The 27,726-nt window shown below is 40.7% G+C and overlaps 1 long non-coding RNA gene across 1 annotated transcript in view; it reads left to right on the top strand.

Moving 5' to 3' along the window:
- Positions 1-7,508: 7,508 nt before the first annotated feature.
- Positions 7,509-27,726, top strand: part of LOC137156378 (uncharacterized) — a 44,796-nt gene continuing 24,578 nt past the window's right edge. Inside the window, exons 1-3 of the long non-coding RNA XR_010920753.1 lie at positions 7,509-7,636; positions 16,287-16,325; positions 24,807-24,906. This is a non-coding gene — a long non-coding RNA (uncharacterized lncRNA). The remainder of the gene's footprint in view (positions 7,637-16,286; positions 16,326-24,806; positions 24,907-27,726) is intronic.

Genomic DNA, 27,726 nt, shown 5'->3' on the forward strand with positions numbered 1-27,726 from the left:
TTGGCTCTGCCATAGACTCCGTGTGTGGCCTTGAGCAAGTCAGTTAATCTCTGTGCTTCAGTTCCCCTTTAGTAAAATGGGGTTAACAGTACAATACTTCCTTGTCCCACTTTTTTGTCATCTTGTCTATTTAGAATGTAAGCTTATTGGGCAGGGGCTATCTCTTACTGTGCATGTGTGGTGCCCAACACAAGCAGGTCCCAATCTCTGTTTGAGCCTCTAGCTGCTACAGAAACAAGTGAGTCTTAAATGTTTGTAGAAGGAATAGTTTGAGTCCTTAGTTAATCATTCCTTTTCTCCTTAGTGGAGTAAGTGATAACTGTTAACTTTGCTATAGCCCAATAAATATGGTCATCCTGTTTATTTTTGCCTTCATATTATATGACAGTAGATGGCGCTCCCTCTTCATCTATTCATGTGTGCATTAATGCCAGTGCTCTTACAACTTCTAGTGTTCTGATCACTCTGTCAGCAGCTGCTACTGCTGCTGCGTGTATTGTATGTCTGGTGGCTATAAATGAAGGAGTGCAGGGCTGCCAGTTTGACATCATTCCCCAGGACTAAACCATGTAAATAAATTTTTTAAAAATTGGTCCAGAACAGCTTCATCTTTTCCTTCCCTTCTATTAAATATTGTGCTATCTTCTTGCTTTCTGATATATTTTTAACTTCTAACGAGAGTTAGAGGGAATACAACACCAATTACTCTTCTTGTTTTCTAAGAATGGTTTTATTTTTGTGGCAACACAAGGACTTAAGTACCTTGCCAAATCTGAAGAGAAAGTGTCTAGTCTCAGTGGAGCATGAAGCACATATTATCAAGAAGATTTCTGAAGGGAAGATGGTTTTGTGGTTTAGGCACATAATTGGGAGTCAAGAGATCTGGGCCCAGATCTCAGTTGGTGTAAATCAGAATACATCCACTGACATCAGCTTACACCAGCTGAGAACCAGACTTCCTGCCACAGACTTCCTGTGTGATCATGTTAAAGTCACTTAACTCCTTTGTGCCCCATGTAGATACTTACAGATTGTAATCAAGTTACCCTTCTCTTTGTTAACCCAAATAGATAGATTCAAAGAGCTCAGTCACTATAAGGCATGTTTTCTAATCCTTTAATTCTCATGGCCGTTCTCTGAACCCTTTGCAGTTATCAACATCCTTCTTGAATTGTGGGCCCCAGAATTGGACAGAATTGCAGAAGCAGTTGCACCAGTGCCAACCATAAAGGTAAAATAACCTCTCTAATCCTAGAAAAGTGGATGCTTTGACATATTTTTTCCAACTGAAGTATTTAATGTGGTCTGTGGGTTAGTCTGGTAGTGTGTTGTTCAGTTTTCTGGATGTGGGACCCAATCTTGCAACTGGTTCTGTGCAGACACAGTGATCTTCCCACTTGGGTCCAGTTGTGGGATCAGAGCTTTGGTTCTGGTTGAATTAAGGGCTGAGTAAAGACTTCAGGATTCAGGCTGTAACAAATATGAGCAAACATTGGAGAAACTAAACACTTCATACAAGTGAAAATTAATAGTTTTATAGTCACAGGGGTAACCCTGTATGGAAAGCTGTCTCTGGGCTTATAAGAAGGATCTCCAGCAGCTGAGGGAGGTTCAGAAAGCCTAAAGAAAGATCATTCATATGGGTATTAGTGAAGTGTGTGTATTTTTACTACCTTTTTCTCAGCTGTTCATCTTTTTTAATATTCCTGACCCCTAGGTTGAAAATACACTCCCTTAATGATATCATAGTAACCAATGATATATGACTTGGACCTGAGTCCTTTCACCTAGCTAGCTACTCAATGGTCAGATCCCTTCCAATGTGGCATAGCTAATTATAAATATACCAGCAAAGTATGGGGATCAAAGCTTAGGGCCAGAGTGATCCATACAGCCCCAGAGGAAAGAGTATCCACTTCTCAGGCACATCACAGGTAGAAGTGGAGAATTATGGCACCAGAGCCAGAAGAATTATTGATTGATTGATTTGTCTCTTTTGCATCCACATTCCTAGATACCTGATTTCTCTCTACCCGGCGCTCCCTCAGATTACCCAAGTGGTGTCTAGCCATAACAAAGAGTATGAATATTATCTGGAAAATATGAGGCCTGATTCTCCACAGCTTTATTTCAGTCATACACTCATGTAACTTCATTGTTTTCAGTGGAATCACACCAGTGAAAAACTAATGTAGACAGAGTGGAGAATTGGGCCTATCTGGTGAATATGAGCAAACAGTTCAAAGTTATTAACAAAGAAGAAAATGATTAACAGATTGCAGTTGATCACCGTGATATCCCTCTGATTAGATATTCACCATTCTATCAAAGAAGAGGGAGGAGCTAGATAAAAGTGAATCATGCCAATGGAATGAGGGAGAGATGTCAGCTGGATCAGCTTAGCCTCAGGTGCCCATGAAAAGCAATCAACCAGGGAAAGCATGGGCAAAAACCACAGATTACAAAATGATTATATACTGTGCCATGTAAAAGATGAGAGAGAGAACTACAGTAGCCAGAAATGAGATCATCTATCTATCAGACAACTGCAGGGAGAAAAACACATAGTCATTTGATCAATAGTTGTCCACCCCCACATATGCAGTTCACTTCGAGATGACAGATAAACTTTAAGGGTCATTCACAGCACTCCTCCTGAACAGCATCCTCCACTCTCTAATGACTAGCGATAACATTCAGAGAAGAGATAAAGTGCAAAAGAGATAAAGTACAAAAGAGAAGGAGGCAGATATGTTGTGCATCTGCATACGCACATGCACACACACACCCAAGAAAACTCTAACAGAGGCTTGCACAAATTAATGCTGCCTGAAGTGGCATTAACTTCATTATTTTTCTCCCCAACCCATCTGGCCCATATACTTTAGGGGGTCTTCCGCAGGTACCAACTCATGGTGTCCTTGGCTGCATGTCTGAAGAGTCTAGATGAGGGTCGCAGGGAACCTATTTGGAGGCAGAGTACCTCTGCTGATCTTGGGGACCTGCTAACTTTTTCTGGGGGAGGTGTATGTGTGACAGACACTCATGCCATTTCTGGGGGAAGGGGAAGGAACAAGCCCTGTATCCTGCCTCCACTCCCTCTAAAGGAATTATGCTTGGGAAGAAAATTCTGCAAGGAAAACCTCATGGAGGGACTGATTCTGCACCAATTGGAGTCAATTGCAAAGCTCCTATTGTCTTAAATGATGCAGGATCAGACCTGGAGTTCTAATCCCATGTTCGGGTAACTCTCACAAAAGGGACAATACAACCCATGTTTTGATATAATCTTTGACTGACATGATGTTTTTCATCTCCCTTCCTTCAGATGTAAGATTCAGTGAAGGAACTTTGACTACATGTTCTTCCACTTCTGAACTTTCTGTGCCCACTGTCTCTATTAAAGCATCTCACAGAACAACCCTAATATAGTGATCTAGGGGATTTCACAGTTTTAAACAGTCACCTTCTACCTCTGGCAGAAGAACATATGGAACAGAATCAGGGCTAAACTTTCAGTGCATACTTGCATGTGCATTGTCACAGTTACACATATGGACAATGTTGACATCAAAATGGATACTAATGTATTCAGTAGACGTCAAGCTGATATGTGGCTCTTAGAAATATTTCAGAACTATGGAAAATTACCTGTTTATTTACACAATCATGGTAAATGTATCCTGTTTTTTGGCCTATGCCTCCAATTTTGAAAATACAGCCCTGAAAAATCTCAAAATTGATAATTTTTGAACTATTTGTTTTAACATCCTTTGAAGGGGAATCTTTACATAGGAATTCTTGTGCTGTTTAAGATATTACCAAAATATCTTATGGTGTGAAAATCTTCCTCCACAATAACTTTCTCCTTAGAGAAGGCCTGCTAGCAAATCACAAGGACAGCTCAGGGACGTATCTTACTTGAAATCTGGAAGCTTCCTATAATCACCCTTGCCATAAAAAACATCAGGAGTTTGAAAACAACAGCAAAATGGATCTGTAGAATCCTGCCAATATTCACACAGGGCCCATGTACTACTACTTCTTTTTGAAGACAATAGCAAAAATCCCATTCAGCAGGAGCAGGATGGGACCCACAAAGTTAAAACTTCATTTAGATTATATGCAGTTAGAACAAATCACCTTGTCTTAAATATTTTTGGGCTTTAGGATCCCTCAATGTTTTACTACATACATATAGCACTGTATTTCACTTTGTGTTTTTTACTTTAAAAGCAAGAATGAACATTAAGGACCCAATTTTCCTTGTGCACCCAAAATTCCTGTTGACTCTAATGGGAAGTTGACCCTGCAGTCTTTCAAAACAGTTGTTTAAAAAAAAAATATATCCCTCTCTACTCTTTAGCATCCGAGAGTCAGAGAGCAGGCATACAAACAAGAGATCTTTCCTCTGCTTTCTGACTTCTTTGAAAACTAATCTTCTAGCCCAAGGACAGATTTCATAAATGCAGCTGAGTTGATTCCAAAGGCAAATGGAATTTGTGTGCTAGCAAACGGTTACTTTGTGTACTTCCACAGCCCTTATCAGTTTCTCTTTTAACTTGTTTTTTATATGTCATTTTATCCAATGTGCCTTAATAGCAATCAGCTTTTGCATTCATTTAATTATGAACTGTGAAAGTTTGCAATGTTGAAAGCAAAGTCCTGATTTTGCAGACTTCACATATGTGAGTAAGGGCTGTAGGATCAGATTCCAAGCTATACAGCCTCCCCCAATCATCACATCTCCCTGCAAAGTGAAACCATGGCAGTTTCTTTGTTGGTGGGGGAAAATTTTGCTTTTAAACTAATACCGGTCTAATCCTACAGTCCCAAGTGAGAAGTGAATAGGATATTTGCTTTACTTTAGCCTTCCTCCTGCCACTTACAGACAGTAACCAGTGATAGTTCTACACTAAAATGTCAGAGGGGAAGAGATTAATTCATCTCCTGAGTTGTCTATAGAGCTTCTTTGTTTGAAAGTACCTAAATATGCTCCAAACATCCGTATGTGCTAAACAGTAGCCTGTGGTTTGGACCCTTCCAAAGGAGATTCTCTCAAATAGTCCATGTCAACCAAATACATTCTTCAAGATCAGCTTCCTTTGTTATAATCAATTTTCTGTGCATGTGCTTAAATATATCTTAAAGTTTACTTTATATCTTGAAATAGCATGTGGCCATCAGGTGACATGATCCCCTATGTCTCATGCCAAACCACAAGAAAATGTCTCCACCTACCAGACACCAGTGTTGAGAAATGTCAAAAATCTCATCTAGTGTTTTCCACTGTCCTAAAACCAGAGGGTCAAGTAGGCTAAGTGTTCCAAACCCAGCATCTAAATTAGCAACTGCAAGTTTTGCAAATACCACATTTATGCATTACCACTGGTTTCATTTCCTCATTCTCATACAATGAGAGCAGCATTGTAACAAAGTCCTCGTGGTACTTCTCATTTTTCAGAATATTAAGAATGATAATAATCTTAAGGACCCCAAAGCACTTTGCAAACTGTTCACATGGATCACTTAATTGCTAGGATGAAACACAGCAATAGTTTAGGGTAGCAAGTGCAAACTGCCTTTTCTAATAGAAACTGCAGGGAATTTTAGATTGGTTGAATGTAAATCTGAGCAGTGCACCAAGGGCAGGTTGAAAATGTTCTGTTTCTGATGCTTTCATGGAAAATTGGGTTTTTGACTAAATGAAAATTTCAGCAGAAAGTGTCTCTGCTTTCAATGAAAAATTTAGACTTGCTGGCAATAGACTGAGAAACCAAAAAGATTTTAGGTTTTTCAGCTTTTAAGAAAAATGTTGAAATTTTTCATGGAAACTTTTTTATTGAAATTTTCCTGAGTAGAAACATTTTTCAACTAGCTCCATTTAACACATCCTTGTTCTTGTGAAAAGTGTCATGGAATTTTTAATGATCTGAAGAAGCCAGAAACTCAGTTTGATATTTCAGCCAAACACACTCCAGTAATTCAGTGCCCCATAATGCCACAATAGGGCATTGGCTCAGCACTGACTAAGCAAAGATTGCAGCTGACTAGTAATAATGGCCTGGTTTTCAGAGGTGCTTGACAACTACAATTTCCACTTAGTTCAAGCAGAGTTGGGGTTGCTGAGCAACTTTTGAAATAGCAGATTATATGTTGCCAACACTATTTACTGTCACACACACATCTTCCTGGGGGGTATTCCATTCACACCCTAAACCTCCTGACTTTATACAAGATAGCAGGATCACTGCACAAGGTAGCATGGCAGCAGATTAGTGGGTTTACCCCCAACTTATGTTCTAGGCAAAAAATGATAGGTAAGTGTACACTCTCCACTAGAGACAGTGAAGCATTCAGTTTTCTGTTGTGTGGAGGATGCATATCAGTCAATGCCAGGTAGAGTATGAACATTTAGCATGTAATTGGTGATATTTTTGGTTTTTAGCAACAGCCTAAAGGAGGACTCAATAATTCATTCCCTATTCCAGTTCTTGGTTCATTTGTGTCTGTATTTTGATTTATACAGTGAAGTAACTAGGTTTTTAAGTGTTTAATCTCTAATTCTTTTTACTTTCATTCTAAATTAGCCCAAACAGTGTCCAGTTTAATGATCCTATAAATGGCTATGGAGGCTCTTTTTATAGCATTATGTGGCTGAATTGTTCTTCTGACTTGTCTATCACTTCATTCAAAAGTTTTTGTTTGTTTTGTTTTTTGAGAAAAATAATATTCGCTGTGAAGACCTATCCTTAAATTCTCAAAAATCAGATTTATTTTCTACTGAGCTGATGCTTTTAAATTCTAAGGCCTTGATATATATATTTTGCATCTACTAAGTTGCAGACGCAAATAATTGCAGGCACAGTTGATGTCCTTGGAAGTCTAAACACATTTCTTGAAAGCATGGTCAGGTATTTGTACTTCTACATGGCACATATTTGGATGACCACTTCTAAAAATGAAGTCCTAACAACACAATTTAGTGTAGCAACTATTCCACAGTAGGCTGAATTTCTTTCTAAAATACAGTGGTTATTTTGTATGATTCTGTTTCTGTCTAATTTCTCATGCTGTTCCGCACAATAACAAAATTGATGAGGTACATCTTTAGACTGATATTACCTCCAAACCTAGCTTTTTACAAATTTACATTGTACATTTGATGAATAATATTTATTATAATAAATAATGATCATGTATGTATAGAGTTAAAAGCATCAGTCAGTAGAATAACCTTTCTTAATCAGAGTGTAATCAGAAATTTGATTTGTAATCCTAAACTTTTTAGGGCTAAATTTTCAGAGTTTTTTGTACTGTGATGGGGTGTAGCAGGCCCTTTGAGGCCCCCTGGTGGAGGCCTCAGGGTCCTACCACAACTTGCCCCAAGAAAGGAGCAATGAAGATGGGTCCTCCTGACTGCCTAGAAAGGCTCCACACAAGCAGCCAATCAGAGCTCAGCAGGGTCAGATAAAAGGAGCTGCAAGAGCTGAGGGGGTTAGTTCCCAGCTGGGACCAGCTGAGTGAAGTAAGGTGTGCTGGCCAAAAGGTGTCTGAGGTGCTGTATTTGTGAAACCCGAGGGGAGCTAAGAGCCTGAGTCCAAGCCCTGGTAATGGACACAGACAAAGAGGACAGGTGGGAAGCGGCCCAGGGAATGTAGCAGCAACTGAGTACAGTATGTGGCTGCTGTGTATAGTGTCCCTGGGTTGGGATATGGAGTGGTGGGTGGGTAGGCTGCCTCCCCTCACCAGCTGGTGCTGGAGTAGCTTAAGCCCTGGAAAAGGACATGGCTATATTAAAAGTGCAAGAAAAGGAGCTAAGTTTAAAAGGGCCCAGAGACAGGGCTGAAGGCCCTGGTGAAGGTAGACCAGCAGTTCTGGTGGGACTCTTTACTAAGCCCTGAGAAAGGGATAAGCTTCCTTCTAGAAGCCTGAGCAGAGGGCTGAATTTAAAGAAGCAGGCTGAAGAGAGAATGCACCTGCAGGAAAGAGGGGTTGAGTCCTGCTTGAGTGAGGGATTGGAAAACTTTTGTTTGTTTGTTTTGGACTTGAATACCCTGGAAGGGATTTGTTGATCCATTTAGACTGTGTGACTTGGCCAGAGGGCTGAGCCACTGGTCTGCCTAATGAGACTGGCAGCCTACAGGGGCTGCTAGGAGCAGGACAAAGATTTCAGTATCACACCCAGTTGATAGGAGGCACTTGAGGTGAGTGACCACATCATGTATATCCAATATAGTAGTGTTGCACCCACTTTGTGTGTGTGACCAGATATTTGCATGAGTACACATGGTGCCCAATTCACACATGCTCAAATATAGGTGCAGTTCTGTAGTATAAAATTAAAAGGCTGACTTCTGGCTACCAGAAAATCTGACCCTGAAAGCTGAAAAGGAAAAAAATCAGAATTTATTTTTTTTCCTGCTAAATGAGTATTTTGGATTTATGGTTACTTGAATGATTTATTCAGTCATTTCTTTAATAAAGGTATGTATGGGGAAAAAAATAATGCTGGCTCAGGTCACTCAAGTCTGTATTCAGTAGTAGCTGGGATGTTTCACAAGGCACTTTACAATCTAAATTGTGACTAGGTTGCAAAGAATGAGTGTAATTTCCTTCATTGAGATTTTTATAGTATTTCATCTAAAAAGATGGGAGGAACTTACTATACAGCAGTTACTGCAGAACTCTTGCCTTCTGCCCCTTCCTTTCTCCACTTCAACCTTTGCCCTCTCTAGATTCAGTCGTTCCCCTTCCTTATCCCCTCTCCTGGGTACCTGCTATCAATCCCAATTTCCCCAGTTTTTCCTTCGAGCTGCCGAACACTTACTTCTTGGTACCATACATTTGCAGGGAGGCACAATTTCTCATGCTGTACTCAGTGCAGTAATAAAATGAAGGGCATGAAACTAAAATGACATCACTTAAAAATTAAAAGGAGTCATGTGAATAGTACATGCAGCTCTCAGAAGTATCAATTCTGTGGGTAAAATTCAAAGCCACAATCCAGGAATATTTTACATATTAGATTGAGATCAGTAACTCATTTTACGTAGGTTACTGAACAACCATCCCATAGTAATGGTCTTTTGGTCACTCTCAGCATGGGATAGTCATCCTGGTGATCCTAGACATGCTACCACCTATCCCTTAAACTATCCAGTCCACCTAGGTAAATTCTTAAATTCAAGAGATTGAAAACTGCTGCACAAAAGAATAGACAATGGTAGAGAAAATCCAACTGAAAACATCCTGTTTGGTATGGCTTACCGTGGTCTTGAAATCTGAATTAATTTCTTACTCCTTTCAATGGGAATTCAGTTGTGGGTTTAAGGAAATAAGTATTCTCTTCAGTGTAAATTACCTCATGTACCATGACAGGAAGCAGATATCCCTGTTTAGAACTTAATCCTGGAGCAGTCTGAGACTTTAATTTTGCTGAGATGCATGATATATGAGAAATATGACAGCCCTTATGAGATTTACATTGTGCTGGGTAGTTCATTATGAGTGTGATCCAGTAACCTCTGACCTTCTGGGGTGCAGTCCAGACCAGTGAGGGGCTTTGTCACCCCTGCCCTGCAACCTTGGGTGCCTTGCAGTGCTTCGCTGTTGTAACTTCCAACTTGGGTTGCTCACAATCAGCCTGCCAGCATGCAGGTCACACCCTGAGTGTCTGTGTATAGCCACACCCTTGGTCCAGCAGCTCTGGCCCCAGCAGTCTGTCAGCAAGCACCAGCCACGCTCTGGATCTCAACAGCCTTGGTTGCTGTATGCAGGGTGACTCCAACACACTCCTGATCCTGGATTTTCCCAAAAACATGTTATGTTCTGCACTGTCCATCCTTCTCTTCACAACAGTGGATTAGTTTTGATTAATGAATAAAACAAGCTTATTTACCTACAAAGAGATTTTTAAGTGATTACAAGTAATGAGGCATTGAAGTGAGAAATGGTTGCAAGAAAAATAAAGATAAAACACTTTCTGAACTTAACAAACTAGACTTGGTTCAAGGTGAAGTCCCTAACCACGTGTTCCAGTAACATGGCTGACCAAACTCTCAGACCAGGATTGTTCCTGAAGGTCCAATGGCTGTTTTCTTTTATCCTCCTAGGTGCTTTCCATCACACACTCCTTTAAACAAGTAGTCCCATTGGAGTCAACGGAACAACTTACCTGAATAAAGATTGCAAGATCTTGCTCATAAATGACAAAGGCAAAGGTTGATGATGCAGTGAACATTTTAAAATCTATTGGTTAAAAGTTAATTTGGGGGTGAGGGTTACTTTAAAAATTCCCATTGTAAAGCAGGGTTTACAAGGCTGAACAACCATACCTAAGTACTATGGTTACAGAATCCATCCTTATTCAATCAGACCTTAAAATAGGATGAGTAACACAAGCCAAACAACTAAAAGCCCTGAGGTACTGCCAATGGACAAACAGGTAGCTGTGTGGAACTGTCTCATTTCACTTCTCACATGTTTGTTGCTCATAAAAGGGCAAACTAAAATATGACTCAGAAACCTGCTGACCTGATTGTTGTTAAAGCCTAATAGGAACCTCACCTGTAATCTAAACATCTGAAATCAATATAACAAATGCAATTTAAAAAAAAATCCGTATTAGCTCCATTTATAATCCATGTAGTCTATAGACACACACCTAGCTTTCATCATGATTAATACATTCATCTCTTCCTTTGTGATCACTGGAAGCATTCACTGGAGACCCCATAGCTCAAAAGAGGGAGCTACTGGCAGGGTTTTCATGAGTTGCCCATTGACTTTGGAATTCTGCCTTGCTCCAAAATAGCCTCAACTGTTTGTCCTTCAAACAGGGCATGCTGAAAGGCAATCTGTTCTTTTAGGCTTCTGGGGAGGGTTGCTTTGTTTGGATTGCTTGGCTGATCTTTGAGGTTGGAAGGTCTCTGGAGGGAGATTGGGATATTTTTTTAAGTATTAGCTGGTTCAGGTGTGCTTTACTGCAGTGGGGTTATGTGATGAAGTTACACTTTAAGGCCCAGTCCTGGAATGTGTACTTAGTGCATGGGCCACTATCGCCGTGCAGAGCCCCATTCACTTGGAAATCTGCCAAGCATTGGAGTCCACCTGTGAGGTTTTCATTGCAGGTTTGGTCACTGATGTAGTGATTTAAAAAAAAGTGGGTAAACAAATCTTTCTGGTGTGGCCTGGTGTGGTAGGTGTAAACTCCATATTCCCCCAAATGAGAAGTGAGTAAACAACGTTTCTCTTTGTTTATCCTCGACTACAATACTGGGATCAGAGCATTATTTTATTAATTGATTTCACTGGTGGAGTCTCTTTGTTTTGGTTGTTTTAATGGTAGAGACTGAGACTTTGAAAGAAGCCTAATGGAATAAGGCACCAGAATCCCACTGAATTTCAGAGTGGCTAGTGCCTGGATTCAAACCTTTCTGGATTTTATTTGCCTAAATATACAAAATTCGTACACCAAATAATAGTAACAGTAGGAATAGGTATATCATTCCAAAAGGCGATTAAAAATGAAAAAAATATCAATACTAATTGGTATCTTTCAAAGATAGATCAATAAACCCAACTATTAAAGTTATATTCGTATGCAGATGCAACAGCAAAAAAGGAAATAAAAGACACTGCCATGAACTTTTGTATCTAATTTTACCCATAATATTTTATAATTTTGCTGAAACAATTCTCCAGATACTAAATACTGTTTCTATTTTTTTAGACTGACTGCTTTTTTGTTTGTTTGGTTTTTTTTGCTACAGACTAGAAGTACATAGTCACCATTAATATGTGAGCCTGAATATCTTCCTTCGCAGCTGTTGAGGCAGCCAGCAGAGAGGCACCAAACCGTATAGTAGAACTGTGCTAATACAGTCAAAGCATTATGAATCAGATCATGTTCATTAGGAAAAGGCAGGGTCCAGCTAGTGCCTGGGCTACCAGATAGAGGGCTTATTTACACTTAAAAGGCTGCAGCAGCACAGCTACACTAGCGCTTTAGTGAAGATAGAACCTACACCAACCGGAGAACTTCTTTTCTTCGTGTAGTTATTCCACATCTCCGAGAAGTGGTAGCTATGTCGACAGGAGAAAGCCCTCCCATCGACATAGCGCTGTCTACACTGGGAGTTAGGTTGGAATTACTATGTCACTCAGAGCTATGGATCTTCCATACCCCTGAGCAATGTGGTTTTACCAACATAAATTGCTAGTGTGTAGACCAAGCCAGAGAATCAAGAGAGGTGGATTCTATTCCTGACTTTGCCAATGATTTGCTGAATGACCTAGAAAATAATTTAGATTCAGCTCCTCCCAGGTATTAGGCACCTAACTCACACAGCTAACACAGCAAAGCTTGCTCTCCTTAAGAAACAAAAAAGGGGACTCAATATTTCACTGTTGGAAGAGAGGGTGGGGGAGGAATAAAAGTTTCTTCTTAGTGTGCTCAGATTTTTCATTGGTTGGAAAATTGATTTGGGTGTGCATGGAACACAGGATCCATCTCTAAGAGGGTACTACAAACAATAGAAAGTAAAGAAATTAAACTTTAAAAAATGGATGGTGTCCCTTTAAAGTTACACCTATACCGTGAGCTAGGGGTGTGATTCTCCACATGCATACACATACTCTCCCTAGCTCTCCTCGAGCTAGTGCAAGTATAAACAGGAGTGTAGCCATGGTAGCATAGGCAGCAGCATGGCTTAGTCAGGCCAAGTACGCACCTACCAGGCAGGTTTATTCTTGGTAGGGTTAAGCTATGTTGCTGCCACTGCCCAGGCTACCACAGCTACACAACTGCTCTTGTGTACGCAGCTGGGAATCACACTCCTAGCTCATAGAGTAGATGTAGCCTAAGATTATCCATTTTTTAAATTATTTTTTGTACCTACGCCTGAATAGGGATCTCAGAGAATTTGATCTATAGATACAGCACCAACCGTAAGGGGGTCCTGGTCCATGACTAGGGTTTGTAGATGCTATGGTAATATAAATAATAAGTATTTCTCTAAGGTACTTACATGGTCTCCTACTACCATAGTATGTGAGCACTTCATAATCTTTAATGTAGTTATCCTCACAACACCCCTGTGAGCCATGGAAGTGCTGTTATCCCTATTTTACAGATGCAAAATTAAGGCACAAAGAAACTGAGTGACTTGCTCAGGGTCATATAGGAAGTCTGTGGCAGAGCAAGGAATTGAGACTGGGACTCAAGAGACCCTGGCTCATATCCTACTGGACCATCCTTCCTTACTATATAACTCTTTATGTATTAATTATAAGTGTAAATATTTTACTGCACCTAAAGTGTGCTTAACTGCCTTACCGTAAAAATAAATAACTGGGCCCCTGGCCCAAAGAGCCTGTGAACTAAGACCCCAATCCTGCATACACTTCTGCACATAAGTAACTCTAAGCAGGTGAACAGTTCAGTGATTTCTATGGGACTACTTGTGCGTAAATTACTTACATGTATAAAAAATGTTTGCATGGTCAGAACGTTAATGACAAGACACAATGGAGGAGCAAAGTGGGGTAGGAAGAGAGTGGACACGGAACAGACTCGCATTGTTACTCAGCATGGCTAAAAATTCATTTCTTGGTATTTTTAAAATGTCTTGTAAAAGAAATTTGTCTTCTCACTTTTTGTAGGGGTCATGGTAGAAATGGGTCTTGAGGACGGATTTGTATATAGGGTGAGGTGGGGCTTGGTAAACCAATTCAGGGAGTTGGAAAAAAGGTGCAGTGATGGTTGTGGGAGAAGTGGACAAATGGGAGAGGAAAGTCTAATGTCACTGGTACCAGTTGTTTGTCCAAAAAATAAAATAAAATTTAAAAGTGCTTCACTAACATGATGATGGTATGAGAGATCAACTTGGTGGAGAAAAAAAATCCAAACGCTTCTACTAACTAACATTACATTGACTCTATTGACAATGCCTTATATGTTTGTTTTTATTCTCACACTAGTTGAGCTGTGTGCATACACATCTGAAAGCCCTGCAGGAATCTCAGTTGAAATATTCATGCACTTAAGCTACAGTGAAACTGTGTCACAGACCCTTCTCACTAGAATGTCATTTGATATTTCACACCCTGTATCAGCTTGTTATAATCTGTGCCATATACATGCAACAACCTTGGAAGAGGCATCAGGTGTGTGAACTAAGGACCTTTCGTTTCAAGTCTTTAGCAGGAAACTAAAGTAGCAATTCCATTAGTACAGGTATAGTAGTAGAGGAAACTGTTGTATATGACCACGTTCGTTCAATTCCAGTAGAGCACAGCAGTACATAGATACAAATCATCGCACTCTCCCACAACTCCTGCCCAGTTACAATGGATCTTGTAGGTCCTCCTTGAAACTTAAAATAGAAATCCTGGTTTTAAAGTTGTTTCATAGGAGTGTTGATTCTGTCATTGTCCTATGGTGGAATTTCATTAGTTCATAACAGAATTTTAGTGGATGGACAGCTGATTTTAAAAAATAGTGTGTAGTGTCCCTCTGCAGCAGCACAACTCACCTCAAACCTGACTCAAAAGCATTTTATTTTTGTGATTACTGCCACCTGTTTGATCCAGGCTACTAATGTTTGTTCTTTACCCAACCAGCCTTCCACAGATGACCAGCAAGTGCTCTGCAGGCTACTAGCCCCTGTATACCATAGTTTGAGTTGGGAAAGAGAGGCAGGGTTTCATGAGACTATTAGAACAGCAGTAGGAAAGGAAACGAGCATTATGGAGTATGGAATAGGAGGGACACAGGATGTTCTACTGGAGGTTTCATAGAGATGAGGGAGCTGGAAAAGATTATTGTATGGTTTATGGGAGGAAGGGAAGATCCAGAGAGAGATGATGTACCCAAAGAATTTGGAAACTGCCTGCCTCCGATAGTGAGGTGCCCAAAGAGTCAGGTCCACTTAAATCCACAAGAGAAAGTTCCATGGAAAAGGGAGTGGGGGGGAGCAGAACTAAGTGATCCACACTCCTAGGAAAGATTCTTCCCCACCATCTTTGAATCAGTATTAGGCTCAGTAGGACTCCTGTGGCTGACACTTGTGGAAACTGGATTTTTGCTAAGTGCAATGTGCAAAGTGTACTGGGTTGCAGGCCCAAAGAAAAGGTATAAAAAGCCAGGTGGTTGCTGAAGGGCCTGTGGGCAAACCCCCTTTTGGTTAGGTACTTCCCCCCCACCCCTTTGCCTGCCTCCTGGGGAAGAGCAGCAAATCAAGGCTGCTGCAGGAAGCAGGCCATGCTCTCTCCTTTCTCTCAGGATCTGGCCGTATTCTCACAGAAGTGGGGAGGGAGCAGAAAGAGTCCAGCAGGTCAGGGCAATTCCATTTCCTTCTCCTCCTTTCCCTCCTCTGAGCAATGGGCTAGCTCTTCTGCACTTCCCCCTTCCTTCTTGCAATACATGGTCTGGAAGTGGAAGAGGGAGACCCTACTTCAGGCCCTCCCACCTCCCCCCCCCCCCACATACACACCTGAAAGATGGGGGTGAAGAACCCCTGGCTCTCCAGGAAGAGCAGAGGTGAGGCAGGAGGGCAAGAACTGATGTGGAGACAGAATTGGGGAGGAGCTGGAGGAGGCAGAACTGATGGGGGAGAAGATTGATTATGAGGCTGGGGGCAAAATTAATTTGCTGGGTAGGAGGATGGGCAGATGTGTATGGGGTGGTGATAGACCTTCCCCACTTTTTCAGACCACTTTAAAACCTGGCTAGGTAGAGGCCTGATCCGGTGACCACTGCAGTCAGAGGGAGTCTTCTTTTGACTTAGATACATACATAGAGGCACAGATTGTCACATAACAGATATCATTGGGCTGAAAACTAGATCAAAAATACAGGCAGCTGTGGCAGCAAAAAACGTTATCTTCCACACAGAGACAGCATCTGCTTTTTAAAGCATTGCCAAATCCCAGACTGCGCCTCACAAAATCACTTCTGAACCCCATGTCTACATACCATTCTCATGATTTACTGGATATGTGGCATAGTGAAAGACTAGTTTTCTCTCTGTGCACACCACATGGGTTTACTCTGTTATTATTTCCATTAACTCCTTTCCTTCAGGGTTGGCTATTTCTTCACTAAAAGGAAAATTTGCTATTCCTAGGGAAGGAAAGGCACAAATTCACTTCAGATTATGGCAACTACAGTGGTTTCTGTGATTACTATCACTAGCTCTTTACCATCATCCAAGTGCTTTACAACCATTAACTACTAATCTCTGTGACAATATGTCTAAGCAAATGTTATCCCCATTTTACAGATGAGAAAAATGCGCCAGAGGGCAGTGTAACCCTGAAAGGTGAGTATGTAAAGTGGCATCTTCTTACTCAATATATCTGCTCCTTTTGTGTGTTCAGAAACAAAGGTTTCTCACCTTTGTGAGAAAAATATCTTTACTACTTTTTTGCAGAGTCAGCACAGCTTTGGGAGACTGAAATGCAAATTTTATTCCATCTTGTAACTCAACAATAGAAATGTTTGCTGAGCCCCAATCAGTTGTACAGGTGACACTGTGGGCTTACTTTCAAGGCAGTGGGTTTGCTCCAATGAACTAATTTGGCCTGCAGAGCCCTTACCATTGGTGGTGATGCATGAGAGATGGAATGAACTTAGCTTGACTCTGAGTCCTGGCTGAGTTTGTAGAGCTGGTAGTTAGAAAATAAATCTTGTTGCTTGTAAACCAAGCATATTTGATATGGCAATCACAAGAGACGAAAAATTATGTGGCCACACCAGGCTGTTTTAACAGAACCACTTCTCAAAGTAGAACTGCACTTTACATAACTTGGTCAAGGCCACAGCTGGAGTAGATGGAGTCAGAGCCAAGACTGGAACGCCGAGGCTCCTACTCCCCTTCTTTAACTACTGGATTCAACTCTCTTCACTGACTAATCGGATTTAGTTTTCATTTTTTTAACGCCTTATTTGACAAGGCTGTAATTTGTGGCTTTAGCCACTGTTACAGTAACACGGGGCATGACGCTCAAATACTATTTTATTATTTGTATTTTAGTGCCTAGGTGCCAGTCCTGGACTAGAGCCCCATTGTGCTCAGCGCTGTACAAACAGAGAACAAAAAGACTCATTGCCCTCAAAATCTTACAATCTAAGTGTAAAACAAGAGACAACAGATGGATACCGATGGGGAAGTACAAGAGAACAATGAGACATTATTGGTCAGCTGGGTAGGCTGTGGTCTCAGCACACCAGCCGCTTAACTGTTGTCAGTGATAGTTGCTGTAGAAAAATGTTCGATAAATAGATACGGATAGACAGATGCAAACTGATTCCATGCTCTGTGTAGCAGACAAAAATAATACTACTTTAATAAAATTCTATTACCATTGAACCAATGTTTTTATTTATTATTTAAATTCTAATCTTTAGCAATATCTGGAAGCTATAATTCTGCTTTTTCTAAATATTCATATCCAGAACAGGAAACGCGCGTAAGTGACTAAATTACTGGGGCTTTTATTCTTCAGCTGCATTCCTATGGCATCTAATTTGTTGATCAGGAAAAGGTCTGTATCAAAGTTAACAATGGAGATTGAATTACTTCTGAAAGTAAAGCATTCTGCAGAGCAGCATGAGAAAAGATTGAATTGTGACTATGTACATTGTAACTGTCTGAACAATACAGAAGAATGTTGCTTTCTGATGGTGTTCTTTAGATTTCACAACATTAAACATTTCTCATGCCATTAAAGGCTTAGAAAATAAGATAAATGGACTTATTAAAATATTGTAAGGCTTGAAAATTAGTAAAGATGCTGTGGAAGGGCAGAGAAAGCCCAAAACAGATTCTGCATAAGCAGAGCATTGTTTCATTAGCAAGAATATTGTTGCAATACGTTTCTGCATGACAATATTTGTTCTCTTCAGATTATTGTCCAAATGAGAAACTCTTGTACTTCTTGTATGATAGTTACAGTGGAGGAGGAGGAGACAAGACTTAGGAGAAAGAGAATCACCTAAACATTCTTCAGAAAATGGAAGAGACTACGGACCCAATCCGTAGTCCCTGGCCTGGCTCCTTAATGCCATCCATCTCAGGTCTTGCACCATGTATAGCACAGCCAGACATGAGGATTTCATTTTTTCCAGCTTTACACCATTGAAAAGGCATCTGGAATAACATGCCCTTTTAAATCCTTGTTACCCTCATCCCCTTCCAGCCCAGTTTTTGTTTATAGTAACTGTAGGCTTTGAAAGGCTCTGGAACTGAGTCAAAAGAGTAATGTGCTTCATTGGAAACGATACTCAAATTTCACTGGTAGATTTAATTCTGTTTCAGAGCTGTCCTGAGAAATAAAAGGAAAGAAGAAACTCATATTCTCCCAACCTGTTTTATGCAGCCAGATATCAATAGACAGCAGCCGCTAATTCAGTCACAACCAGAATCTGTGAAAATATGGCTTTATTATATTGTGTTCAAGTGTAGGGGGTTTAGATTATTTTTTGATGGTGATGGCTATTACCTGTTTATTTTTAAGCATTTAGGCCTATATCTTCCTTTCTGATCTCTCAAAAGTGAACACTAATAGTGCTGTGGGGGTCAGGGCAAAGGTGAATCTCCCTCTGCCTGCTATGTGCTGTTGTAGATCAGGTTGTGGGGAAGCTTACCAAATTGACATTCCCACCGCACCTGGTCAGTGTTCAACCAACATTCATTCAACATTCAGTCTCAGATTTTGGAGCTAGATTGTGTGTGTGTTCCATCTGACAAACAGACCTTTTTCTTTAGTTTACCTCTCTTCCTCCCTCTGGACACCTGATTTATATACAAATTATCATCCTACCTGACACAGACTCTGTGGCAGAGTTATGAGTGTGGTTAAAAAGCGTCAAAAGGGCAAGTCCAATATATATTTTCATGATGGATCATCTGGTTGAATGGGAAGCCCTACTTTAATTATACTCCAGTATAGTCAAATATCATACCAGAAGAGCATAGGGCTCTTCATCAATTTAGGTCCAAAACTAGACACCACTAACAATGAAATAAGTCTCTGTTAAAACATATCAAACATATCACACATCTTGTGAACAAAGTATTGCTGTGTTCAAAGACAGCAGTGTTAACACAGTGTGAAGAGCAAAGCTCTGGTTGCATACATATCCAGTAATGTGTACCAGTGGTCAAGTCACTGACGTGCCTAACACACGTCCCTGAATGCCGCATGATGATGGTATTATCAGTGTTCCCATACAGTGTTGATGGTATTATCTCAGGTTCCCATACACAGTGCTGAATAATGGTCTAGTAGTTCATAGGTTACTACCTTCATTTGATTGCTTAATGTGATATGAATATGTCGTTGCTGGTATAGTCACTTTACTGTAATTTTGAATGAGACATAGGAGCTGGACCACATCTCTTACACGCTGCCAACTTTGCTTACTAATATTTGTTTCTTGACCTCAGCGTTGGCTGTTCTACACTGTATGAAAGTACAAAGTGGCTTCACCAGTAAGATGCATAGTGTTGGTTGCTGATCAGCAATTTGTTTCTTTTTTCAGCAAGAACTTGGGTCAGATTCTCTGCTGACTTGCAGCCCATCCTGTTACATTGGGCTGGATCCCAGCCCTTGAGACAATCCCTTTATGCCACTCCAGCTCTTCAAAAGGACTGTGAAGCTTCTGTAGCTGGGAACTAAGGATTTATTTGGTATTGGGGAATCCTTGGGTGGGTGTAGCCAGCCCTACACCCCAGCCCATTGGCAGAGTAAGGGCTAGGAAATGAGCATTGGCAGAACCTTGCTGCTCTCTGGAGCTGCTTGGCCAATGGTCGCATGCAGGAGACCTTAGCCAAGCTTCATGTTTGGGCACACTGACTTCTGAATTACATCACATACAACCTCACTGAGCAGAAATTTCAAAATAGCAGAATTTGTGGGCCTGTCATGGGGTAGTAGTTCTTTATGGGAGTTGGCACAACCTGCCCATGACTGCCCTATGAAGGCCCCACCTGGGGGTAAATGACTGCCCCAGGTGGCTAATTAGTAAATGAGCATCTGGACCTAATAAAGGTTACCCAAGGCCCATTAGAGGAGGACTCCCAAGGAGATGAATTCTTAGGAGAGGCCTCAGCCAGTGGGCTGAGCAGGAAACCTACAGGATGAGTTCTTTGGGAAACCCAGCACAATAGAGAGCCTGTAAGAGGTGCTCCTAGAGGGGATCCCTCCTAGATGGAGGGCTGCAGTTGGCAGATATTCAATAGGGTGAGGTCTCAGCCAGGGGTCTCCCAGACACTGAGGATCACATAATGTCTCTGGAGAAGAGTTGCAGTAGACAGCCCTCCCTAGAGCCCTGACTCCAGAGAAGGATCTTGATCTCATAGGACCAAGAGGCCTAACACCAGGTTCAGAGACCAGAACCAAGATACCCCTTGGGGAAGAGCCTGGGAAGATACAAGCACTGGACTGAGGACAGATGGACAAAGAATGACCTGGTCACCCAGCTGACATGTTGGGATGACAGTTTTGTTTGTTCTGTTGGCTTTTCTGTTAATAATTGAGACCTTCCACAAAAGGGTACTCTTTAGCATGTAATGGTCTGTATGGACTCATTGATGTCCTGGGTGAGGCAAAAATCAAGTAAAGGCTCCCCTGCAACTCCACTCTCAACTGGAAGGGGGGTGTGTGTGTGCTAGTTCTGCCTGGAATCATGACAGGGCTCAGACCTGAAATCTTTGGTCAGATTACTCAGGCAGAACTCACATGGAAGTCAGTAGTCCAATCCTGCACTAGTGGTGTGAGTGCAAAGCACCATGGAGGGGGCTTACGGAAAAATCTGGTGAAAGGTTCCTGAAGAGGGCAGGTGGGTCTTGTCTGAACTGGAGGATATAATCATTCTGAGTTGCCTTAACCATCCACTAATCCAAGATGACAAATTCCCAAAAAGGATTGAAAGAAGAGAGAAATAGCCACTGACTGTTAGCCACTGTGACCTCATTTCTAACATCAAACTAGCTGCTTCACATCCTCCAGCACAGACTAAGCAGGCTGATTTTGAGTAGTGGAAAGTCATGTTTCAGATTTTCTGTTGCTATCCGCCTGGAAAAGTTTTATTCTGTAGAAAGTTTTGGTGGTCATAAAAATACCATGGAGATAAATGCAAAGTGGGGAAAGCTGATCTGATTTGAAAGATATCTGTAAAGCTGAGAGAGGAAGAGCCTAGCAGAAATTGACCAAGTTGTCTGTTTCATTATGTTTCTGCAGCTGAGATGACAAACAATCAGTTTTTCAGAGTTGAATGGTTTTATTGCTTAATGAGCTGATAAAGTTTGCTGATAACACAAAGATTGGTGAGGTGGTGAATTACGGTGGTTGGGTCACTGAGTGAGCTAAGTGCAATCAAACTATATATTTTAATACCACTAAATGCAAGGTCAGTCATTTAGGAACAACAAATGTCAGATTGGAAGTACAAAGAATCATATATTGCCAAATGATAGAATGTTTCTGAATACTACATTTTACTGTTACATCCATTTAAAATATTTTTGTCAATCACATTGCCATAAAACAAGATAAGATATACTATACAGCTATTCACTGAGACACCGATTATTGTGAATTGTTAGATTAAAAATACAGAGTTCTGAGATGCTAGATCATCATTCTTAATGAAACTGTCTTGCCAAGAACAGTTACAATTTGCATAAATTAAATGTATTAATTCACTTTACTAACTATATCTCCTCCCATTTCCTCAGAGCTTCTTGGGCATACTTTTTGCCAAGGCTATCTGTTAACATTAGGCAGCAATTGCCATGTACACATTGTGACTATTATATTTGTCTTACGGGTTTTTAAGTTCCTGAGTTAACAAGTTTCCATTTGATCACTATGTCGTAGAGTGAAAACACATAGTAAAGCATAGGTGCAAGAGTTTAAAGTGATGTATACAAGTGAAATTAAAAACTCTGACTGAGGGCCCCACACCATCTTACTGCTGTCAAAGGCAGTTGTGCACATAAATATAGTGCAGCCTGTGCCATTGCACCTGGAATCTTCCTATATTTAGAGTGTGAATCATGACCTTGCAGATACTTAATAACAATAGCTAGGACTGCTACAGAGCTGCTCACTCACAGATCTCACAATGTGAGGTGGGAAGTGTTCTGTATGGAGTATGGCCCTCAGCAAAGGGGATGGAGTGTAATCACTTGACAAACCAGATGTGGGGGAAGGGGTTGCTTGAGTTGTAGTTCTGTCCAGTCTTGCTGCTCAAGGGGACCTTGGTACACCCACCCTTCTTTCAGAGTTCCAAACAATTTAGTCAAAATTGTAATATCCTTCCATGTTATCTACTTGTTCTTCTTCACCTGAACCCTCCATCTCACTCCTTACTCCTGTAGATGGCACACTCTTGGATGGTGCTGACCTGCTACAAATGACTATTCTCCCCACAGCACCTGTAAGTCTCCCTGTGTATGTATACTGCATTCTGTACAATCCTTCTCCTATGCTGAGCTGAACTTTAGCTGACCAGAGATCTCTCCTGGAGAGCGTAGCGGTACACACTAGCCAGGGTAACGCATACTAATATTCCTCCCCCCAAATCCTGGTCAGGCTAACCTGAGGGTTCTCAGGCTCTAAAAATCTTTTTAAAAAACCCCAAAACTTGGGTTTCTAACATAGTCAAATGCAGCCATCAGGCACCAATCCATGATGGCACATCTACAGCCATTGCATTCATCACCATAACCACACACATGTAGCATCAAGGAAAGAATCTACAAACTTTTACTGCCAAACATAGGCCTGTGTGCTAGAGAGGAATCTGTATTACAGTAGACAGAACAGTGTTAGGGCTTTTATTTTCTTTGCAGTTCTGTCAGAATCAAACAATTGAGCTGGTCTGCTATTCTCTCTAGTGAAGGGCAGTGAGATACAGGCACTCGACTGACTGAGCATTATGGTTCTAGGCACATGAACAGTCACATTCAGCATCCCACAGATTTCGTGCTGGAGTGGGTGTACTGCAGATCACTGCAGGAGGGCTTCCGTATTCCCCTTTGGGAAATATAATCAGTCTCCTGCATAGAAGATCTCAAAAGACTTGAAGAGTAGATTACTAATGACACATGGATGGGTTGGGAGCACTTAGCTTATCTTGTACCTTACTAGGTACCTGAGGGATAATAACAATCAACATTACAATATGGTCTATCACTTCTTATTCTTTAAGTAAATTGGTATGACCTGGCCCCTCTGCACATACATTTTGAGGTACCATAGGCCTAGGGCAGCAGTCACTAGAAGAGAAATTTAGCTTAAAATAAGAGGCTGTGCCTTTCTAGTGTATTAAAAATCCATTTCTTTGTTAAAAACAACAAATAAACCTGTGGGTACAAATCAGAAACTAGCTTCTAGTGATACCTGTTGTGGGAAAATAGACATTAGGGAACTGGTTATGGGATACAGCCTGTTTTAACTCTAGGCTATCAGGGGAACTCTAGCCCAGGTCAGAAAGGCACGACCATGTGATGGCTGCTTGGTGGCCTGTGTGAGATAATGTTGGCGGTCTCAGTTCACTTCTTAGTCGACAAGCACCCACGTAACACACACAAACATTCTCCTTCATTAGTCTCTCTGTATCCATCTGTTATGTCTTGTCTTAAACTTAGATTGTAAATGCTCTGGGGCAGGGACCATATTTTTCTTCTTCGGTGTACAACGTCTAGCACAGTGAGGCCCGGGTACATGACTAGAATGCTTAGATGCCATGTAACTGGCAATCTTGTTGGCATGCTCAGCACAGGGGCAAAGGATTAAGTGCCTGATCCAAAGCCCACTGAAGTCAATGGGAACCTTTCTATTAATTTCAATGGGCTTTGGATCAGTTCCTAAATGGTCAAGGAGATTGAATTGTCTTCTGACCTTTAGATTTTGTCCCTCCTGATGGGGGTTAAGGCACACTGATGAATCAGTACAGGAGCTCAGAAAAATATTGGTGGTCATCAGAGTAATATCCAGTGCAATGCTATAGAAAAGCTGGAGCTTTGTTATTTATAAACGTTTACGGTTACATACTGTACTTCGCTTTTATGAACTAGTTGGTTACATATTGAGCCTGATTTTCATTTCTAAGATTGCCAACAGTGTAAAGGGGCCTCAAAATGGGCATAAATGACACTTATCTTTAAACTATCAGAATGGTGTTAAGGGGCTTTAGTGTAAATAAGAATCAGGCCCATTGCCTATTTAAGAAAAAAAAGGTGTGGGTGAGTGGGAGTGTTTTGGTTAGGCAGATTACGGCTAGATTGAGCAATAAGGTTGGCTATAATGTCATTAATGCAAGTCCTGTCATTTTGGACCTAAGAACTGTACAAAAATATTCTTAGTAAATTACAAGGGTAGAAAAAGAAGCCCTCTCTCATGTTTATTCATGATGCATTATATTTACATTTTACCAACATGTGATCAGAATATTCTATATGTCCTTTTATCTAAGAGACTAGAATGTGGCATATAGAGAAAATTGTCTAGCCTATGCCTGCAAATCTTAATCCTGGTATGACTTGCCATAGATGGTAACATAAAATCTATGGCCATATTTTATGGTATATCAGTTGTTTTTGTTGATATGCTGTTATGTATGGGGTAACCACAGAATGGCTCATGGTACTGTTAACATATTGATTCTCACACAAAGCTATTGTCAACGGATACATTGCCGCCAATGACAGTGATAAATGAAACAGAGTAAAGTAACTATTGAATGTTGCATCAGATTGTGTGATGTTAGAAATCCTGATTTTTTTTTCCAGATGTGGCTTTACCCTCCTCCTAAGAAGACTCAGAACTGTTTAGTGGAGAAAATGAAATTGTGTTTAATCGGTTTTGTTTGTTGTTTTCCTCATTTAAAAGGTAGGTTGTTTTCACTAATCAGGGTAGAGGGCACTAATTTGTCTTTGCCAGCACTGTACACTCAGAATCTTATCAGTCTTAGTTTAGTGAATCAGAAATTGGTGGGATGTGCAATATGATTTATGCATGACATATTGCAAGAAGGTGATCTGAGAGCCTTGTTGTGCTCTTGTGTGGTGGCACAAATGAAGAGAAATGTGATCAGGCTCAGTTTTACATTATGACCCAAAATTCAGAATCTGAGCAAGCAAATGGAGCCACACTGATGTTAATGAAGTTGCATCTACTTATTCCAGGTCTGAATATTGTCCTAATTCTTTGCTATTTTGCATCTGTCTGTGTCACAACTGAAGTTCATCTTTCAGTACATGAACAATGAAACTCAGTGGGATTCACTTTTAAATAAATTAAGTTCTGGTTCTCTCTGACCTATTACAGATGGGTGAAACAAAGTGGTTTCACTTTTCATGGGTTTGTGCAAATGTTTTTTTTTCAGTTTTGAGCTGGTTGGTTTTATAATTCTTGATTTGTGCTTTGAGGCACAGGTTCAGATGAACTCAAAGCTTAAAGCAAAGCTTGGTCTGAGTTTCATCTGGTTTCATGTCAGATTCATCATGATTATTTGCAAAAGCATAAATCAGCCAAGGTTTCATTTCCATATTTTGAATACCTCAAATGGCAGGGTTGTTCAGATTTTGGGGTCTCAGATTGGGCCTACCTTAACCATTGTTTCTTGTTGCTTTTTGTATTTTGTCTATGTTCTTCCTCAATTGTGGAAACCAGTACTGCAATATGTTAGGTGTGTTTAAATCCAGGGTAAGTACTGTGGCATTAATACTACATCTCCAATGTGATACTCTTCCCAAAACAGATGCCTCATTTGTTGTAGAAGTTGGATGATGTCTAGCAAATGAGGCAGATGATTGCAGAAAGAGAAAGGGTAGTCTGATTGTTAAAGCAATTGAATGCTGTCCTGGAGAACTGGATTCTGTACCTGCTTTTGTCATAGAGTTCCTATGTGATGCTGGGAAGGTAACTTAAACCAAACTTCAGAGGTGGCCACTAATTGTGTGTTCCTCCTTTTCTGGGTGCCCAACTTGAGACTCTGGGGTCTGATTTGCAGAAGTGCCAAGTTCTCACATCTGCAGCTGAAGTCAGTGAAAGCTGTGTTTGAATATATAATGCAAAGTATTCTGAAAAATAAGGTCCTAGGTGTCTCAAATCAGGCACCCAAAATTAGTGGATTCTCTTGACCTTAATCCCTCTGTCTCAGCTATCTATTTATAAAATGAAGATAATACCATCCCTTCGCCTCACAGGCTTTTGTGAAAATAAATTAGTATTTGTGAAGCACTCGGATACTATAGTGATAAGTGCCATAGTAAAACCCATGAGAAAAGTAATGATTCTGTCTTCAGAGCAGGGTTTGAATAGTGTGAAGTAAATAAGGCCTGGGGCCACATATTGAATAATGAGGCTAAAACAAAATATTGAATAGCTGTTTATTCACTGAGCACTTTCCATCCTGCTCAGTGAATGAGGCAAGGGTCCTTTGGAAAAAACAGTATGTGATCACGTACTTAGAGTGTATCATAGTGCTTATGCACAGAGGGGCCAAATTAAGGTTGCTTGAGCAACTGTCATTCTGGCATTTTTTCACTTTTGAGTGCTAGACTTTGGAACCTTAACGTTCTTTTAACATAACTTTTTGTGTGTTATGTATGTATATATTTAAACATAGCAATAGCTTTTCATACCAACTCTTCTTATTGTATACAAGCCTGCTAACAGCGCTGTGCAAATTCTTTCCTTTAAGAATAATAACAAGATAAGTTGAAACTGGTTTAACACTTTCATTTACCTCATTTTATAAATGGATCTGCATCATACAGCCTGGTGTCTTGAATAATTTTTCTTTGTCCTGTTTTATTTACATAATGAAACAAACACCACAAATCTTCGCTGGCTATTTGACATTGTTATTTTTATAACTAAGGGCACTCAGAGTGATAAATATTTGGCAGAACTAAAAAGGGCTGACTAAGATGCAGAGAAAGTTGTCCTGCTTCCCAAACATGCTAGAAAAAACTCTTCTCATAGTTTGAAAAGCCTAATTTTAAGGCAGTAGCAAGCAAATGACTCAGCCAATGTTATAGTTAGAAGCATGGCGAGACTGAGACCACAAGATAAGTACTGTGCTAAGTTAAATGTATTTTAACTTGACATAAAGATATTTTGTAGCTAAAGCCTGATGAAGGAAATGCCTTGAGCTTAAGCAACAACAGCACTTAAAATCAGTTAAAAAAAAAAAAAGTCAGACTATTGAGTCTTTTCTGAAACTACAAGACCATCATCCCCCAGTGCTACTACTGGAGGGCAGATAAAGCTGATAGAGTGGGTTGGCGTATTGGCTCCACACCATGTTCTGATGGAAGACCCTCTGTCTGAGTTCTGTAGACTGTGCAGAAATTTGAGGATGGGCCTTAGGGGTAGGAGGGAGTGAAACAAGAGCAGCTGCATTCCACAGCTTATTGCCCTCAGGACCCCACATAGCTCTGAGTGAATATCTCCAAGCAGCATGCACTCCCTCGAAAACCTCCCACAGCTGCTATGTGTCAGATCTCCTGTCCCGCCCATCCACTGCTGTCTTCCTACTCAGTTTTTCCAGATCAGTGTCCTGACTCCTTCCCTCTTCCCCAACAGCCCAGAATTAAGCCCATGCTCCCAACATCCTCCCAGCAGCCGAAAGGAAGGGGAATCAATACTAGTTTCTGCAGCAACCTGGAAATGAGGCAGCAGTCAGTCACTAGAGACTTGTAT

Source organism: Emydura macquarii, unplaced genomic scaffold, assembly GCF_026122565.2.
Source record: "Emydura macquarii macquarii isolate MOO-44397 ecotype Brisbane River unplaced genomic scaffold, CSIRO-AGI_Emac_v2 contig_18, whole genome shotgun sequence".
NCBI lineage: Eukaryota > Metazoa > Chordata > Testudines > Chelidae > Emydura > Emydura macquarii.